At 44.2% G+C, this 6,294-nt stretch overlaps 1 long non-coding RNA gene across 1 annotated transcript; it reads left to right on the top strand.

Moving 5' to 3' along the window:
* Positions 1-2,266: 2,266 nt before the first annotated feature.
* LOC144340313 (uncharacterized) lies at positions 2,267-5,677 on the top strand. Its single transcript, XR_013416289.1, has 2 exons — positions 2,267-2,632; positions 3,419-5,677. It is a non-coding gene; the product is annotated as an uncharacterized LOC144340313 (long non-coding RNA).
* The last annotated feature ends 617 nt before the right edge of the window (positions 5,678-6,294 follow it).

Here is a 6,294-nt window from a genome sequence, read left to right as displayed (position 1 = left end):
CTCCCATTTGAAATGGGTGTATTTGCCCAATGCCTGTACTCCCACTGTACTTAAGAAGTAACAATCTTGCTTTTGATTTTACAGGCTCATAGACAGAAGGGACTTGCCTTGTCTCAGGTGGGACTTTGGACTGTGGACTTTCGAGTTAATGTTGAAATGAGTTAAGACTTTGGGGGACTGTTGGGAAGGCACGACTGGTTTTGAAATGTGAGGACATGAGATTTGGGACGGGCCAGGGGCAGAATGATATGGTTTGGCTGTGTCACCACCCAAATCTCATCTTTAATTGTATTTTCCATAATTTCCACGTGTTGTGGGAGGGAGCCGGTGGGAGATAATTGAATCATGGAGGTGGTTTCCCCCATACTGTTTTCGTGGTAGTGAGTAAGTCTCATGAAATCTGATGGTTCGATAAGGGGCTTCCCCTTTCACTTGGCTCTTGTTCTCTCTTATCTGCCGCCACGTAAGACGTGTTTTTCTCCTTCCACCATGATTGTCAGCCTCCCCAGCCACGTGGAACTGTGAGTCCATTAAGCCTCTTTTTCTTTATAAATTACCAGTCTCGGGTATGTCTTTATCAGCAGCATGAAAATGGACTCATACAGGTTGCTTCCATCTTTTGGCTGTTGTGAATAGCGCTGCTATGAACAATGGTGTACAAGAATCTGTTTGAGTCTCTGCTTTCAATTCTCTTGGATATACATATGGGAGTAGAGTTGCTGGGTCACACGGTAGTTCTCTGTTTAACCTTTTAAGAAAGCACCAAACAGTTTGTAATCATGTTTTGAGGAACATGCTGAGCTGTTAGTCAACTTTCTTAGGTAGAGATGGTTGGGATGTTTGAGCTGGGAGTAGAGATAAATAATGGCTGCAGCTCGAATCAGGCCAAAGGACCAGAAAAAAAGCAATGGTTAAGACCAAAAAAAAAGCACCTCAGGCATTCTTCTGCCCATGGGGTTGACAGGCCACCCTGGACACTTTCCTTGTCACAATGATTGTTAGGTGGACAAACACCAGAAAATCATTTGACAAACAGAATTATTCACTATTACCACCTGACCAAGCCAGCATAACATAGCCATCACCCAGGACAGGGGAATAGTTTCATTAGACTGAACTCTTGCTTAATAGCATTCGCTTAATTTTTTAATTTACAGAATATATCATATAAACAAAAGAATACATAAGTATAGATTTAATAACAAAAAATTAATGCTGCCAAATCCACCACTCAGCTTAAGAAATAGACCTTGGCCGGGTGCAGTGGCTCACGCCTATAATCCCAGCACTTTGGGAGGCCGAGGCGGGTGGATCATGAGATCAGGAGATCAAGACCATCCCAGCTAACATGGTGAAACCCCATCTCTACTAAAAATACAAAACATTAGCCAGGCATGGCGGCAGACGCCTATAGTCCCAGCTGCCCAGGAGGCTGAGGCAGGAGAATGGCGTGAACCTGGGAGGCGGAGCTTGCAGTGAGCAGAGGTCTCGCTACCACACTCCAGCCTGGGTGACAGAGTGAGACTCCACCTCAAAAAAAAAAAAAAAAAAAAAGAAAGAAAGAAATAGACCTTTACAACATATTTGAAGGTGTTTACCCCTTTCTGATCACCTTCTCCTTCCCTACCTCACATGTAACCACTATCCTGAATTTAGTCTATTATACTCTTGTTTTTCTTTTCTTTTCTTCCTTTTTTTTTTTTTTTGAGACGGATTCTCACTCTGTCACCCAGGCTGGAGTGCAGTGGCATGATCTCGGCTCACTGCAACCTCCGTCTCCCGGGTTCAAGCGATTATCCTGCCTCAGCCTCCCAAGTAGCTGGGATTACAGGCACATGCCACCATGCCTGGCTAATTTTTGTATCTTTAGTAGAGATGAGTTTTCACCATGTTGGCCAGGCTGATCTCGATGACCTCCTGACCTCAGGTAGCTGCTCACCTTGGCATTCCAAAGTGCTGGGATTACAGGTGTGGGCCACCACACCCAGCCACTCTTGTTTTTCTTTATAGCTATATCGTATATATGTATGCCTAAGTAGTATGTTGTCTAGTTTTGCATGTTTTAGTAAAATCATCTGGTATGTGTTTTTCTGTGACCTGCTTTTTCATGCATCATTATACTTTGGAGATTTATTCATACTGAACTGTGTAGCTGTAACTCCTTCACGTTCACTGCTATGCTGTGGGTTCCATTTTATGCATATTCTAAATGTATTGACCTATTCTACTAAAGATGGGCCATTTCAGTATTTCCTAAGAGTTTTTTTTTTTTTTAAAAGGATCTCCTTTGGCTTTGTGATTCTAGAATCTGGCAACACTTCATTCCACAAAATAGAATGTGTTCCCCTAAGAGTTCATTGTAACCAGGGTTTTTCTCTCATAGTAATTGATGCTAAATAGTTTTAATTGCCTGTTTCCCTACATGTGTAGGTTTTGTCTCCAGATTGTGAGCAAGAGGGGAACAGGTACCAAGTATCTTTCCTTTTGTTGGGTTAACAAGCCTGGAGTGATCCTACCACATCCTCGGCCACTTGTTCTAAGCACTGCCTAGTGGACCAGGCCACCATGTCTCTGCCCCTGTCCGACTCTCCCGTCAGAGCTGACTGGACCAGAGGCAGATACTTGACTCAAGGTGGGCCAAAGAGACGTACTCTCTTGAGAATTTTAAACTCTAAAGACAGTCATCTGTGTTTGGCTCTGTAAAAGTGGAAATTTGGGCCTCTGGTTCTGCTGTGTCTCCCTTATGCTGTGTATGGAGGGGAAAGGGAGGATGGAGTTGAGGGGGTTGCTGGTATGTGAATGAGGGAACTGAATAGGATGGATAGATTAAAAAAAAAAAAAAAAAAAAAAAAAGCAGGTGTGGGGAAAGAGCCCTAAAAGCCTTCCAGGCCTCCGTCCACCCTTGGTTCCAGGAGACCCACCTGCTGGGTCTCTCATAATTGAACTTTCTGGCTTCAATTAATTTCAGTTTTTTCCATTACTTGTAATCAAAGACTCTCACTTATCTGTCCAATTTTCTTCTTCCCATTCATTCAGAAGAAATGCAGAGCTGTCCAGGGACACCTATTAACCCAAGAATGAGTTAAATTCTTTCCCTACCTGACTAGAGAGAGGAAATTCTCCATTTCCAGAGGCAGTTAGCTTCAGAGAGTTAAACAATGGAGTGGATACTTAGCTGTTTTGAGCTGCTAATGCCAGTTTTATGTCACCTGGGTATAAGGCGACTATACTTGTTTTATCTCATGGAGTTATTTTGAACAGCTCTTAGAAATAGCTGTATTTTGCTCTTAACTTCCTAACAAAATGCTAGACAAAGATAAGTCCCCATTATCCTCAGGTGACTGGGAGGGTAACCATGAATAAATGAATTTTACAGATAATCCCCAAACCTTATCTAAACTCTTATCTTCGCCAATAGCTTCCTCTTTGGCCTTTTACCAGAGCTGTTGACAAGAGGCAAATGGACTGTGACAAGCGGAGTTTTTATCTCCTTTTACTTCCCTTCCACACCTCCAGTGGAGAAGGCTAATGAGCAATGACAAGGAAGAAAAGACAGGTGGCAGGAGGGCAAAGAGAAGAGACAGAAGCCTGGATGCTTTGAGCATTAGCGAAACAGCCCCAGGAGTTGGAAGAAGTTGGAGGGCTCTGAGAACACGTATCACTGAAATATGGGGAAGAGAAATGGGATGCCCAAGTGTGACAATGCCTTGTGGTCCTGCTCCACATTTCACAACGCACTTTTCCAAAGTTCAGATCACTGCATTTAGGAGACAACGTACTCCTTCCAGGTACTTTTGGTTCCGAAGATGTGGCCGTCGGTAAGTGGAAGGGAAGTGCACTTTCCTCCGAAGTTTGGTTTTGCTCTCTTTTATCAGCACAGGCAGCCCCTCAAGGCAGTGGATTTTTTATTCTAGCCTCTGCCAAGTAGTGAAGCCAGCCCCAAATGCCCCATCACACTTTCTTGTTTGTTTGTTTGTTTGTTTGAGACAGTCTTGCTCTGTCGCCCAAGCTGGAGTGCAGTGGCATGATCTTGGCTCACTGCAACCTCTGCCTCCCGGGTTCAAGCGATTCTCCTGCCTCAGCCTCCCGAGTAGCTGGGACTACAGGTGCCCGCCACCACGCCCGGCTAATTTTTTTTTGTATTTCTAGTAGAGACGGGGTTTCGCCATGTTGGCAGGCTGGTCTCAAACTCCTGACCTCAGTTGAACCACCCACCTCGGCCTCCCAAAGTGTTGGACTTACAGGCGTGAGCCTCCATGCCTGGCCCTCATCTCACTTTAGAGAGTAGCCATTCAGCTTTGAAGTGTAACTTGTGGTTTGCTGTCTTCTGCCTCCCCTTTTTGCGTTGGGAACTACTGTATGGCAACACAAATGAGTGCAGAGGTGAGGATGACTGTCTGGCCTGCCCTCTTTGGAAGGGGGAGAAAATTCAGTTGCCTAAACTGCAGCCTACTGAATCAGATAATCCTTTGTTGAGTTCTTTCAAATTTAACATTTCGAACTTGCTCTCAGAAACTGTTAGGTATGCACTGCTGAGACCTTGGGTAATACCAGAACATAAGCTTGCAAGCAGAGGAAGACAATGGTGTCTCATTATTCATGGAAACATACTGTTACTGTGCTTCGGTTCAAGCTTTTGATGAACAGAAAATGTGCTCTGAACTTATTTTACTTTTTGTGAAATCCTGACACAGCATTTCTGATTTCAAAGGAAGCTGTATAAAAAGACCAACAGAAACCCCACCCAATGAGACCCCCTTAAAAAACAAGTTTACTGGCGAAATGGGATTAAGCTAGAGCTGTATTTGAAAAAGAAGAAACCAGAAAAAAGACAAGTCTTTGCTGCATGGTGCCCACTTCTATCTAAACCGCTCTGAAGTCCAGATGCAAAGCTGCCACTGGAGCATCTCTGGAGAGAGCGTGGGAAGTTAAAAGTCAGTGTTTTTGATTAATTAATAATCATCCTCAGCTGTGTTGGCAAATGATAAAAACAAATTGTCTGCCTTTAAAGTAAGGGTGGAAGATGTGTGCTTACCCAGAACCGAAGGGGAAGGGGGAACAGCCCTGTTGGCCCAGTCTGCCCTTGACTGGTCTGGTGGTGCTTGAACAAAGACGACGTTGTATGCCTCCTGCCCTATAAAATCCTGATTAGGAAGGAACAGCCATAGCTTGGGCAGTCAGTCAAGGAGGGAGGCAAAGGAAGCCAGTGTCTAAGGAATAGCCCAAAGGACTGTTTTATGGCTACCAAGTTGTCTTCAAGAACAACTCAACGAAGCATTTGCAGGAATAACTGTTTCTCTCTGTTTGTCATTGTGAAACTCATTTGAGCTGGAGCCAGCAGGCTGCAGCTGAGTGTGACTGTGAGTGTGAGTGTGTGTGTGTGAGAGAGAGAGAAACAGAGAGACAGAAAGAGAGAGAGAGAAAGAGAGAGAGAGTGTGTGTGTACTGGGATAAGGTGAAGTTTTACTGGTGGTTTAGAGGAGAAATGAGCAGATCCCTTTTCTTTTTAAAATTTGCCACCTGTAAACAAAACAATGTAAATATCATTCTTGCCTGAAGACCCTGCAGCTGCCGTTTAGTGCCATGTTTCTCCCTCCAGATCCTGTAGATTTTAGCCATGTATCACAGTCATTCCACCTCTGCCAATGCAGTGACTCTTGCCTTTTTGATACTACCTGGCACAGATGATTGGAGAGAGCAGACACTATACACATCTTCAATAATGGGACGCCTGGAGGGAGGCTGGACCAATGAATGGGCCTGTGCCAGATGCTGTGTTTATCCTGTTGCTCAAAATTCTGTATTCCCCAGTGACTGCAACATTTGTCTCCTTTTCTTGTCCCCACTGCCAGAGCCACGGTGCAGGTGCTGATTAATTTTTGCCTATTCTACTCTCAGGGTCTGTGAATAATCCTCTTCTTCTACCTGCCTTTACTCCATCCTATGCATTCAGTACACCCTGATTCTATCCTGTCCCAGCCTCCAGACTCTCTGGGGCCCCTCATTCCCTTGCCAAATAACCCTATTATTTAAGAGCCTTCACACCGTGGACCCAGAAGATGTTTTCACCCTAACTTATACTATCGCTTATGTACTGAATGTCTCACAGCCTGTGCAATCAAGCAGCACACTGCCTAACTTGCTCTTATTTTCCTACCTTCATCCCTCAATAAAACCCTACTCAGACTTTATATGTCAAATACCAGTTTTTGATTTCACCAGTTGGATATGATTTCCTTTCTTCTGATTTTTTTTTTTTTTTTTTTTGAGACAGGGTCTCACTTTGTCACCCAG

This window comes from Macaca mulatta, chromosome 4 (assembly GCF_049350105.2).
Source record: "Macaca mulatta isolate MMU2019108-1 chromosome 4, T2T-MMU8v2.0, whole genome shotgun sequence".
Taxonomy (NCBI): Eukaryota; Metazoa; Chordata; class Mammalia; order Primates; family Cercopithecidae; genus Macaca; species Macaca mulatta.
The sequence above is the reverse complement of the archived record's forward strand: the minus strand, read 5'-3'. Positions and strand labels throughout refer to the sequence as shown.